General features: G+C 32.2%; 1 pseudogene; it reads left to right on the top strand.

The window, feature by feature from the left end:
• Positions 1-2,418: 2,418 nt before the first annotated feature.
• The window catches only part of LOC139854641 (pyruvate kinase, cytosolic isozyme-like), a 54,190-nt pseudogene continuing 43,043 nt past the window's right edge, over positions 2,419-13,565 (top strand).

Genomic DNA, 13,565 nt, shown 5'->3' with positions numbered 1-13,565 from the left:
ACAAACCAAATGAATGAATAATAAATCAACCAAACATTCAACCAAACACATCATAGCATATTTCAACAACTTCGGCTCTAGATACCATTGTTGGGATTTAACAAGTTTCAATATACTTAAAACATTTTATTAACAAATAAAGCGGAAGCATGTAAGTATTACCATTTTAGAACTTGTTATACTTTAACCAATTAAAGTTAAATCCCAATTAGGATCAAGTTGTGAAACATACTTACAAACTACAAGCAAGAAAAGAGTTTATACCTACTCCAAGCTTGTTGGTAAATGATGAAGATGATGATGATGAATGGAGCTCCAAAAGAATGAAACCTCAAGTTGTTATACCCCAAACTTTGCACCAACACCTTGTACTTTGGTTAGGATTTATTAACACTTGAATTAAACTTGCAAAAACCAAATTTGGAACCCCCTTTCTTGCTTCAAAAGCCCATGGCCAAACAGCAGCACCAAGAGGGAATTTTGTGCAGTTTTTTTGAAGTGTAAATGCATGTGTGTATTTCTCAAAGAATCATGTTACTTGTATATGGAAATGGGAAAGTATGGGTCAAGGAATCTAAGCCTAGAGCATGTGTATCTCATTCCCTATGCCACTTCCCCATTTGTTTTATAAAATTAGTTTTTATAAAACTTTTTTTATAAAACTTCCATATACATTTGTTATGTACATTTATATATATAAAACCAAGTTTTTATAAAATGTAACATAACAAAGTCAATTATTTAACCTATAAATAATTAAACTCTTATTATATAAATTATTCCATAATTTATATATACACTTCAAGTAATATTTCAGAAAACCATTTTTCTTAAAGTTCAAGTGTCGCGTATTTAATCAACGATCCAATCGCTAAGATCAAATACGAATAAGGCGTCGGTAAGTTTGTTATTGGGTATGACCCGACTTGGATCATAACATGTTAGCCACATTAATTTAATATGTCTCTCGGGCATACGAAATACCTTCACTAAAAACACAATACGAGTCATTAAAATGCTACCTATTTGGTTTAATGTCTATCTCATTTCGATTTCTTAAATATGTTGTTCCATGGTTGCGGATTTATCAGCCATGAACATATCTTGTTTGTAAACGAGTAAAACTTGCTGCTAGATGAGATAAAGCATATCAGTAAGCGGTTGAGGGAGGGCGGACGGCGAATGCCTACCCTCAGTATACTTTCTAGGCACTAGGCAAGGGCTTCGAAGCTAAAAGTCGCCTTTGTATGGACAAGACAGAATCGCCCCCGATCCGCTCATCAGGTTCGTATGGAAAGCGACCGGGGCTAGCTGGCCCCTCCGTCGAGTCTGACACTATATTGGGTCCGGCACTTGCAAAATATATCGATCATATACAATGAAAACAGCAATAAATACAATAATAGTTACATCGGATAACACACCTTGTAAAACTGAAAAATTATTAGACGGAAAAAGAATAACAATTTACTACGGTTAAATGGACATGTTCAAGTTATTTGAGGAGATTGAGTAATATGGTGTAATATGCCAAACGTAGTTATGTCTTGACTGTTTCATTTTCTTGCGGAAGCTCTACCCGCTTCCCTATTATATTAGGCCATATTCATCCAATTCAACCCAAACACAAAGGAAGACCACAAGCTCGGGCTCGACGAAAGAGAAAGTTTCGGCATTAGAAAAATTGAGTTAACTGTGAAAAGAGCCCAACATTCATTTTTTATGAATATTCACAGCTGAAAAGATATATTTTAAGTTTGAACGGAAGCCGTGACAAAATTGATTTTGATTTTTATATTCTATCAAACTTTTACTTTTTGATATTCAAAAATTTAAATTTAAAATGTTATAACCGTTATAAAAGGGATGGACCAAAGGAATGAATGATTTTGATACACATCACTTACTGTATTTTACTCAAAGCTAGTGAAAAGTGTACTATAAATAGAGCTTGAATGTATGCTTAAAACTTGTATCATTCTTATACTTCTTTCTCTTCATTACATTCTATTCTACTCTTATATAATTAAAAAAACTTATACAAGTATTTACTTCTTTCTCTCCGTTACATTCTACTCTTATATAAGGGGTATATAATTAAGAGGTTTGTATATTAAAAATTGTTAACGACCACTAAAATATACTCCGTAACAAAAAATTAAAATTAAGATTAAAATTGAATTGTAACTGGAATAAAACTTTGGACATAATACAGGGGAGTAATCTCCCGCTTCCGGTGCACAGTTTTATTTCAATTCAGTTTTACGTCCCTTTCGTTCCGTTGATCCACATATTCTTCACACTTTCTTCATTAACCTTTCCAAATAATTAACTTCACACAAAACACATTCTTCCTCATCATCATCCGATCAATCAATCGATCGTAACGTACAATTGTTGATCGGAAAAAGAACAAAAATGGATCAAATTAACACTAATTTAGATGTAGGTGCTTGGAAAATACCTAAAACGAAAATTGTGTGCACTCTAGGTCCGGCTTCGAGATCAATTCCAATGGCTGAAAAACTATTGAGAGCAGGTATGAATGTTGCTCGTTTCAATTTCTCACATGGATCCTATGAACCACCGAGCTCATGGCTGAGTGGTACCAAGCCTCTGGACTGTGGGTCCGCATTCTCTCATCGTGATTGGTGCGGGTTCGATTCCAAGGGGGGGAGGTTTACCGCATATTATGTATACACAGTCAACCTTAGGGTCTGTGGTCCCTACGATTTGCTACTGGCAGGTGTAGGTGCATGATAAAATCGATCCGGTTCACGTAAGTGCGAAGATTCGAGAGCGGGTTCCTTCTAGCGTGTGTGGAGAGTGTAACCAACTAACCGGCCGTTCAAAAAAAAAACATGGATCCTATGAGACCACTCCCTATAGTTCATTACCCGCTCATTACCCGTTCATTACCCGTCATTACCCGTAACTAACCATAGGCACGAGCTAGTTACCCGCTTTAGTTACCCGCATCCACCATCAATTTAACTTAAGTTTTAAGTTTAGTTATAGGAATTGTGGGTCCAGTTGCTTTTTATTGTTGGACTTGATGCTTTATTGCTTGTACGTTGTATATTAAGAGGAGTATTGTTTTAGCCATTATAGGGAGTGTTTAATTATGAGTTAGTTATAGGATATTAGTGTTGATGTGGCGCTGATGTGGAAGGTTAAGAGGATGAATAGTTTAGTTACGATAGGGAGTGGCCTGAGTATCATCAGGAAACCCTTGACAATCTCCGTACTGCCATGAACAACACCGGTATTGTTTGTGCCGTCATGCTCGATACAAAGGTACCTACACGCGCTTCAATAATAAATTCTGCATTCTGTATGTATCATCATATCATGTATGGAATTACTATAATTTACTTATATAATAAAATACTCTGTACGTATATATGTTTGTGATAAGTGAGAACTGATACGCGATCATATAGATTTAGCATGTATTCGTGTGTGATTCACATTTATGATATACATCGTTTGTAATTGTACATACTAAAAAAGTGTGATGTAAATGAGCTTATTACTACGACTGGCATATGGATACATACCTAGAATGTAGATAGCTCTAGCTATACTGGTTAAATACACACAATTTTGATAGTTTATGTATTATATTGTACACGAGTAGTAAGTTACCTGTGATATATGATTATTGTTGCTCATATGTTGCTTTCAGAATATCTTAGCTATGTTGACTGATAAATGCTTCAATTATTTGTTTGTCTTACCTGCCTAACTGGTATAAATTACTGCGTATATGGTTTAGTATTATAGGGTTTTGTTAAGACCGTAAATAACGCAGGGCCATCGGACCATTTTCACCACCATCACGCCTCCATGGCGCCGCTGTGGGGCGTGATGGTCCAAAAAATTGGCCGGCGCGATGGTTGCTTCACATGCAGGTGATGGTGGTGGTATCCAGTGGGCGAGTGACACGTGTTTTGGGCAACGGTCTTGTGGCCGTTTGAATATTTTTTTGTTTTTTTTTTTCCTTTTATAAATACCACATTTCTTTTACCATTTTTCCACACGCTTCATTCAATATCATAAATTCTATTCTATACTTAAAAAAATGGTAAACGCTTTGTTCAAATTGTTTGATATTTGAGATTCTGATGATGAAGAAGATTTAGATTTTTTACGAGCAATTGCCGAAGAATTAGATGCTGACGAGGCTGAAGAAGCTGCCAACAATGAACGAGTTCGACAGCCTCGAGCTTATATTCGTAGAGATCGTGAAGAACCAGGTAAAACTTTACACAAACACTATTTTCAAGATCATCCAGTATATCTCGATCGACAGTTTAGAAGACGTTTTAGAATGAGTAAAGATTTATTTTTACGCATCGTCAGTGATATACTTAGTTATGATGTAGAACCTTTACCAAGTCATTTCGAATTTTTAAACCAAAAAGAAATGCTCTTGGTCGAAAAGGTTTTACTACAATACAAAAAGTTACATCTGCCTTGCGTCAATTGGCGTATGGTACAACAGCAGACATGTTTGACGAATATTTACAAATGTCGGAAGTTACATCAATAATATGTCTTAATATATTTTGTAAGTGTGTTTTAGAACTTTATGTTGATGAATATTTGAGGAAACCAACGAGTAGCGATATACTCGTTTGTATAGTGCTCACGAAGAAAAGCATGGTTTCAAGGGAATGCTTGAAAGCATCGACTGCATGCATTGGAAGTGGAAAAATTGTCCAGTTGCTTAGAAAGGGCAATATACTAACGGTCATCAAGGTCACCTAACCATCGTTCTAGAAGCAGTTGCTTCATATGATACGTGGATTTGGCATGTGATGCGGTAGCGGAGTGGTATAAAATACTATTAAATTTTTGCAGGAAATTCTATTAAATATGATACAATTTTACACAAGATATTTATTTATTTATAGAATGGATATACTTAAACCTTGCTACAACACTTATAGGCAGTGTACCTAATCGTACAGTAGTGTAGTTTTTAGTAAGTCTGGTTCGTTCCACAGGGAAAATCTTTAAACAAAGCTTAACGCTATATTAGTTTACTTTTATAAAAATACAAATATATATATATATATATAAGTAATATTATTATTATAAAGGGGGTTTTTACCGTTTAATGACCGGTTTGTCGATTTTAAAACTTTAGTCGCAGTTAAAACCAAATGTAAAATATTAAAAATGAATACAAGACTTAAATTAAAGCATAAAGTAAATAACGATAATGAAATTGCGAATAATAAAAGTGCGATAAAATAAACTTGCGATAATTAAAAAGTACGATAATTAAAAGTGCAATTAAATACAATAATAATAAAAATGCGATATTTAGAAGTGCAATTAAATATAAAATAAAGGAAATTAAATATGAAATAAAAGAATTATGCTTATTTAAACTTTCGTAATCATGATGTTTGACGTGTTGATTTTTGTTTTATGCCCATGGGTTAATTGTCCTTTGTCCTGGATTATTTAATATGTCCGTCTGGTTTTTGTCCATAACAGTCCATCAGTCATAAATATAAAATGCGAGTGTCCTCGTCAAATTATCCTTATACCCGAAGTTAAATATTCCAACTAATTGGGGACTTAAACTGTAACAAGATTTTAATACTTTGTTTAATAATTACACCAGGATGTCGACTGAGTGTAACCCAAGGTTTTAATATTTTGTTATCAATTATACCAAGTGTCCTTGTACATAATTTCACCCCTGTTTTAATTATTCTAGTGGCTATTAATCCATTCCCGTGTCCGATTAAATGAACGATTATTCGTACATATAAATACCCCGCCCATCGTGTCCGATTGAGTGTATATGGTAATTTATAGGGACGCCCAATTGTAAATCTTTATATTAACATTAACAAACTATCATTTAGTTAAACAAATATAAAGCCCATTAATTAGCCCATAGTCTGATTTCCACAAGTGTCGTTCTTTTGTCCAAACCCCAATTATGGTACAAAGCCCAATTACCCAATTTTAGTAATTAGCCCAACATCATGATTACTTCGTTTTAAATAAGCAGAATAATAACTTAGCTACGAGACATTAATGTAAAAAGGTTGAACATAACTTACAATGATTAAAAAATAGCGTAGCGTTACACGGACAGAATTTCGACTTACACCCTTACAACATTCGCTAACATACCCTTATTATTAGAATTATAATTAAAATTAAAATTAAAATATAAATTATAAATATAAATATATCGTATGAATGAGGAAAAAAAAGATGATGATTTGCGATCAGAATTCGGTTGCTTTTATAGGAAAATTCGACTTTTGGGGCTCCGCGACTCGCGGTGAAATACTCTTCAAACTCCGCGAGTCGCGGAGAATTAAATTACAGCTCAGTCCCTTTGGAGTCTTTCTTGCCGACGGTTTTTATTATTTATTATAATATATAAATAATTATAAGAATTATTTAAATATTATATTATATTTATGTGCATAGTTGACTTGTAATTTTTAGTCCGTTGCGTCGAGCGTTGAGAGTTGACTCTAGTCCCGGTTCCGGATTTTCGAACGTCCTTGCGTACAATTTAATATCTTGTACTTTGCGTTTTGAATCTTGTACTCTTGTAGTTTCGAGACGTTTCTTATCAATAATTGGAACCTCTTTGATTGTCTTTTGTACTTTTGAGCTTTTTGGTCGTTTGCGTCTTCAATTCGTCGAATCTGTCTTTTGTCTTCACCTTTTATTATTTAAACGAATATCACTTGTAAATAGAACAATTGTAACTAAAAGCTTGTCTTTCTTGAGGAATAATGCTATGAAATATATGTTCGTTTTTAGCATTATCAAATATTCCCACACTTGAGCGTTGCTTGTCCTCAAGCAATATCGTCTTGAAATACTAGAATCACTTCTTTATTCTTCACACTTTGTACATCAGTGATTTCTATACGGCGGTATAAACAATGGTAGTAACGATATGGTTTACAGTCCCACATGACTATAAAAATTTAGATCCATTAAGGAAATTGGATCTTTATGAAAACATTTGATCTTTTGAAAATTAAATCTAGTTTTTACCCTAGATAAGTTTTCCGGAATAACCCTTTACCGGTGTTTGCAAAATATTTTTGTGGGTTTGGTGGGTTTCAGATTTGAAAATTTTAGGTCAAAACTTGCGGTTTTGTGTCATCCACTTGCTAACCTTGTATTTGGAAAGCAACACGTCCAGTTTACTTGTCCCGTATATTACCTTTAGGTAAATGATAAGGCTAAAAAGGTGAAATGTCCCGTTCTTATTGATTAAAAACGTTCCATATTAATTGATTTCGTTGCGAGGTTTTGACCTCTATATGAGACGTTTTTCAAAGACTGCATTCATTTTTAAAACAACCATAACCTTTATTTTATCAATAAAGGTTTCAAAAGCATTACGTAGATTATCAAATAATGATAATCTAAAATATCCTGTTTACACACGACCATTACATAATGGTTTACAATACAAATATGTTACAACAAAATAAGTTTCTTGAATGCAGTTTTTACACAATATCATACAAGCATGGACTCCAAATCTCGTCCTTATTTAAGTATGCGACAGCGGAAGCTCTTAATAATCACCTGAGAATAAACATGCTTAAAACGTCAACAAAAATGTTGGTGAGTTATAGGTTTAACCTATATATATATATCAAATCATAATAATAGACCACAAGATTTCATATTTCAATACACATCCCATACATAGAGATAAAAATCATTCATATGGTGAACACCTGGTAACCGACATTAACAAGATGCATATATAAGAATATCCCCATCATTCCGGGACACCCTTCGGATATGATATAAATTTCGAAGTACTAAAGCATCCGGTACTTTGGATGGGGTTTGTTAGGCCCAATAGATCTATCTTTAGGATTCGCGTCAATTAGGGTGTCTGTTCCCTAATTCTTAGATTACCAGACTTAATAAAAAGGGGCATATTCGATTTCGATAATTCAACCATAGAATGTAGTTTCACGTACTTGTGTGTATTTTGTAAATCATTTATAAAACATGCATGTATTCTCATCCCAAAAATATTAGATTTTAAAAGTGGGACTATAACTCACTTTCACAGATTTTTACTTCGTCGGAAAGTAAGACTTGGCCACTGGTTGATTCACGAACCTATAGCAATATATACATGTATATCAAAGTATGTTCAAAATATATTTACAACACTTTTAATATATTTTGATGTTTTAAGTTTATTAAGTCAGCTGTCCTCGTTAGTAACCTACAACTAGTTGTCCACAGTTAGATGTACAGAAATAAATCGATAAATATTATCTTGAATCAATCCACGACCCAGTGTATACGTATCTCAGTATTGATCACAACTCAAACTATATATATTTTGGAATCAACCTCAACCCTGTATAGCTAACTCCAACATTCACATATAGAGTGTCTATGGTTGTTCCGAAATATATATAGATGTGTCGACATGATAGGTCGAAACATTGTATACGTGTCTATGGTATCTCAATATTACATAATATACAATACAAGTTGATTAAGTTATGGTTGGAATAGATTTGTTACCAATTTTCACGTAGCTAAAATGAGAAAAATTATCCAATCTTGTTTTACCCATAGCTTCTTCATTTTAAATCCGTTTTGAGTGAATCAAATTGCTATGGTTTCATATTGAACTCTATTTTATGAATCTAAACAGAAAAAGTATAGGTTTATAGTCGGAAAAATAAGTTACAAGTCGTTTTTGTAAAGGTAGTCATTTCAGTCGAAAGAACGACGTCTAGATGACTATTTTAGAAAACATACTTCCACTTTGAGTTTAACCATAATTTTTGGATATAGTTTCATGTTCATAATAAAAATCATTTTCTCAGAATAACAACTTTTAAATCAAAGTTTATCATAGTTTTTAATTAACTAACCCAAAACAGCCCGCGGTGTTACTACGACGGCGTAAATCCGGTTTTACGGTGTTTTTCGTGTTTCCAGGTTTTAAATCATTAAGTTAGCATATCATATAGATATAGAACATGTGTTTAGTTGATATTAAAATTCAAGTTAGAAGGATTAACTTTTGTTTGCGAACAAGTTTAGAATTAACTAAACTATGTTCTAGTGATTACAAGTTTAAACCTTCGAATAAGATAGCTTTATATGTATGAATCGAATGATGTTATGAACATCATTACTACCTTAAGTTCCTTGGATAAACCTACTGGAAAAGAGAAAAATGGATCTAGCTTCAATGGATCCTTGGATGGCTCGAAGTTCTTGAAGCAGAATCATGACACGAAAACAAGTTCAAGTAAGATCATCACTTGAAATAAGATTGTTATAGTTATAGAAATTGAACCAAAGTTTGAATATGATTATTACCTTGTATTAGAATGATAACCTACTGTAAGAAACAAAGATTTCTTGAGGTTGGATGATCACCTTACAAGATTGGAAGTGAGCTAGCAAACTTGAAAGTATTCTTGATTTTATGTAACTAGAACTTTTGGAATTTATGAAGAACACTTAGAACTTGAAGATAGAACTTGAGAGAGATCAATTAGATGAAGAAAATTGAAGAATGAAAGTGTTTGTAGGTGGTTTTAGTCGTTGGTGTATGGATTAGATATAAAGGATATGTAATTTTGTTTTCATGTAAATAAGTCATGAATGATTACTCATATTTTTGTAATTTTATGAGATATTTCATGCTAGTTGCCAAATGATGGTTCCCACATGTGTTAGGTGACTCACATGGGCTGCTAAGAGCTGATCATTGGAGTGTATATACCAATAGTACATACATCTAAAAGCTGTGTATTGTACGAGTACGAATACGGGTGCATACAAGTAGAATTGTTGATGAAACTGAACGAGGATGTAATTGTAAGAATTTTTGTTAAGTAGAAGTATTTTGATAAGTGTATTGAAGTCTTTAAAAAGTGTATAAATACATATTAAAACACTACATGTATATACATTTTAACTGAGTCATTAAGTCATCGTTAGTCGTTACATGTAAATGTTGTTTTGAAACCTTTAGGTTAACGATCTTGTTAAATGTTGTTAACCCAATGTTTGTAATATCAAAAGAGATTTTAAATTATTATATTATCATGATATTATGATGTACGAATATCTCTTAATATGATATATATACATTAAATGTCGTTACAACGATAATCGTTACATATATGTCTCGTTTCAAAATCATTAAGTTAGTAGTCTTGTTTTTTTACATATGTAGTTCATTGTTAATATACTTAATGATATGTTTACTTATCATAGTATCATGTTAACTATATATATATATCCATATATATGTCATCATATAGTTTTTACAAGTTTTAACGTTCGTGAATCACCGGTCAACTTGGGTGGTCAATTCTCTATATGAAACCTATTTCAATTAATCAAGTCTTAACAAGTTTGATTGCTTAACATGTTGAAAACATTTAATCATGTAAATATCAATCTCAATTAATATATATAAACATGGAAAAGTTCGGATCACTACAAAAGGAACATATATTTCATAGTAAAATCCCCCAAGAAAGATAAGATTTTAGTTGCAATTGTTCCATTTTCAAGTAATATTCGTTTATATTTAATAAGTGCGAAGACAAAAGGCGAAAACGAAGATTTGAAGACAAAAAGGTCCAAAATGCTCAAATGTACAAGATACAATTAAAAAGGTTCAAATTATTGATGAGGAACGTCTAAAAATGACAAGAGTACAAGTTACAAAACGTAAAGTACACGATATAAAATAGTACGCAAGGACGTTCGAAAATCCGGAACCGGGACATGAACCAACTCTCAACGCTCGACGCAACGGTGTAAAAATTATGAGTCAACTATGCACAAGAATAAAATATAATATTTAAATAATTCATAATAAGAATAATATTAAATAATAAAAAGTTGTTAATTGAGCATAGTTCAGGGGTCATAAGTGAAAATTCAATTTATAAATTCGCCTATAAAAGACTATGTAAACGTAATTGAAGCAGACCTTTTTTTTATCATATTGGGATCTATATATCGATCCATCTATCTATTATCAATATCAATTATCAATATCTATATTCTATATCTCTATCATAATGTTAATGTAATCAGATATAACAATAATCTTAATTTTAATTTTAAATTATAATAATAATAAGATTTATGATAGAGATCGTTTGAGTGTGTAAGTCGAAATTCTGTCCGTGTAACGCTACGCTATTTTTAATCATTGTAAGTTATGTTCAACCTTTTTACATTAATGTCTCGTAGCTATGTTATTATTATGCTTATTTAAAACGAAGTAATCATGATGTTGGGCTAATTACTAAAATTGGGTAATTGGGCTTTGTACCATAATTGGGGTTTGGACAAAAGAACGACACTTGTGGAAATTAGACTATGGGCTATTAATGGGCTTTATATTTGTTTAACTAAATGATAGTTTGTTAATGTTAATATAAAGATTTACAATTGGGCGTCCCTATAAATTACCATATACACTCAATCGGACACGATGGGCGGGGTATTTATATGTACGAATAATCGTTCATTTAACCGGACACGGGAATGGATTAATAGCCACTAGAATAATTAAAACAGGGGTGAAATTATGTACAAGGACACTTGGTATAATTGATAACAAAATATTAAAACCTTGGGTTACACTCAGTCGACATCCTGGTGTAATTACTAAACAAAGTATTAAAATCTTGTCACAGTTTAAATCCTTAATCAGTTGGAATATTTGACTTCGGGTATAAGGGTAATTTGACGAGGATACTCGCACTTTATATTTATGACCGATGGACTATTATGGACAAAAACCAGATAGACGTATCAAATAAACCAGGACAAAGGACAATTAACCCATGGTAATAAATTAAAATCAACACGTCAAACATCATGATTATGAAAGTTTAAATAAGCATAATCCTTTTATTTCATATTCTATCGCAATTTTATTTATTGTTATTTTATTTATCGTCATTTATATATTTTACGCACTTTAATTATTGTCATTTATCTTTACGCTTAAAAATATAAAATCGACAAACCGGTCATTAAACGGTAAAAAACCCCCTTTTATAATAATATTACTACTTATATATATATATTTATATAAATATAGTTTTATAAAAATATAGTACGTAATCACTAGCTCCCTGTGGAACGAACCGGACTTACTAAAAACTACACTACTCTACGATTAGGTACACTGCCTATAGTGTTGTAGCAAAGTTTAGGTATATCCCATCCGTAAATTAATAAAACTTGTGTCATATTTTGTAGTATTTTGTATTAAAAATAATACTATTTCGTACCCTCACGCTACAACATCAAATTTTTGGCGCCGCTGCCGGGGAGCACTAAAACGCTATATTTTTAATTTATATTTGCAAAAATATAAATAAAAAAAAAAACGTAAAAAAAAATGCAAAAAAAAAAAAAAAATCTACCGTAAAAAAAAAAATTAAAATAAAAATAAAAATAAAAGAGTGATAGGATCAGTAGGCTAGCTAGTTCACTGGGACTTGTGACTACCTACACAAAAACCAATATTCAACCCCATGTGATTTACAAGTTCAAAGCATTCAAAGAAAGATTCTGCCAACCCATTTTTGCCTACTCCGTAATATTTTCTTTTTATTAGTTGTAAGTATTGTACTAAAAAAAAAATTTAAAAAAAAAAAAAAAAATTTAAGTTTTATTACCTTTAGATTTTTAGAATCTAGTTACAACTTTTAGTATTAAGTATAGTTTTTGCCTTAGTATTTATTTTTACTTCTAGAATTTTTAGGCTTTGCCGTAAAATCCCTTAAGTGCTTTTTCTTTAGACTAAGATTTAGGTGCCTTAAAATTTTGCGACGCTATTTTTCGTGCTACTTTCTTATTTTTATTTATCTTTCGACGCCGTTTACCTATGTATCAATTACAATTCCAATTAGTGATTTCTATTTGTAGTTTTAATTTTAAGATAGTGATAGTTATAAGGTTGGATTAACCGCGTGTTTACAAACCACTCTTCGTCTTTTTCATTTTTCGACACTTTTCGACGCGCAATCTTTTTCTCTCTTATTTCTCGCCATTCTAGTTTTTAGGACTTAGAATTTTTTCTACTTCTTCTCTAAATTTCTTAAAATTACGAAAATTTATTTTAAGTGGTTAAGTTAATAGACGTTGACATTTTTCTGGTTCGTAGTAATAGTTGGATTTGTTAGTGGCTAGTTGTGGGCTTCCGATTTAAAGGGTCCTGGCTACCTGCTACATCTTTTGACTATTCGAAACGTGGGCAAAATCAGAAAAGTCTATTAATTGGACAACTTATATAAGTTTTTCTTATTTTTATAACTAATAGGATATTCTGTGAATGCACCGAGCAAAACGTTCACCACCTTTCATACGTTCACCACCTGTAACTCGATCAAGACATCTAGCAAATATTGTCCCCGTTGATTTTTCTTTAGAATCGTCATCCAGTCGACCAAGTACTCAAACTCAAATTTCCGATAACCCAGTTTTTGAAACAAACCTCACAATTGAGAATCCGGAGAATACTCAGGGAC

The sequence above is a fragment of the Rutidosis leptorrhynchoides genome, chromosome 6 (assembly GCF_046630445.1).
Source record: "Rutidosis leptorrhynchoides isolate AG116_Rl617_1_P2 chromosome 6, CSIRO_AGI_Rlap_v1, whole genome shotgun sequence".
In the NCBI taxonomy this organism is placed as follows: domain Eukaryota; kingdom Viridiplantae; phylum Streptophyta; class Magnoliopsida; order Asterales; family Asteraceae; genus Rutidosis; species Rutidosis leptorrhynchoides.
The sequence above is the reverse complement of the archived record's forward strand: the minus strand, read 5'-3'. Positions and strand labels throughout refer to the sequence as shown.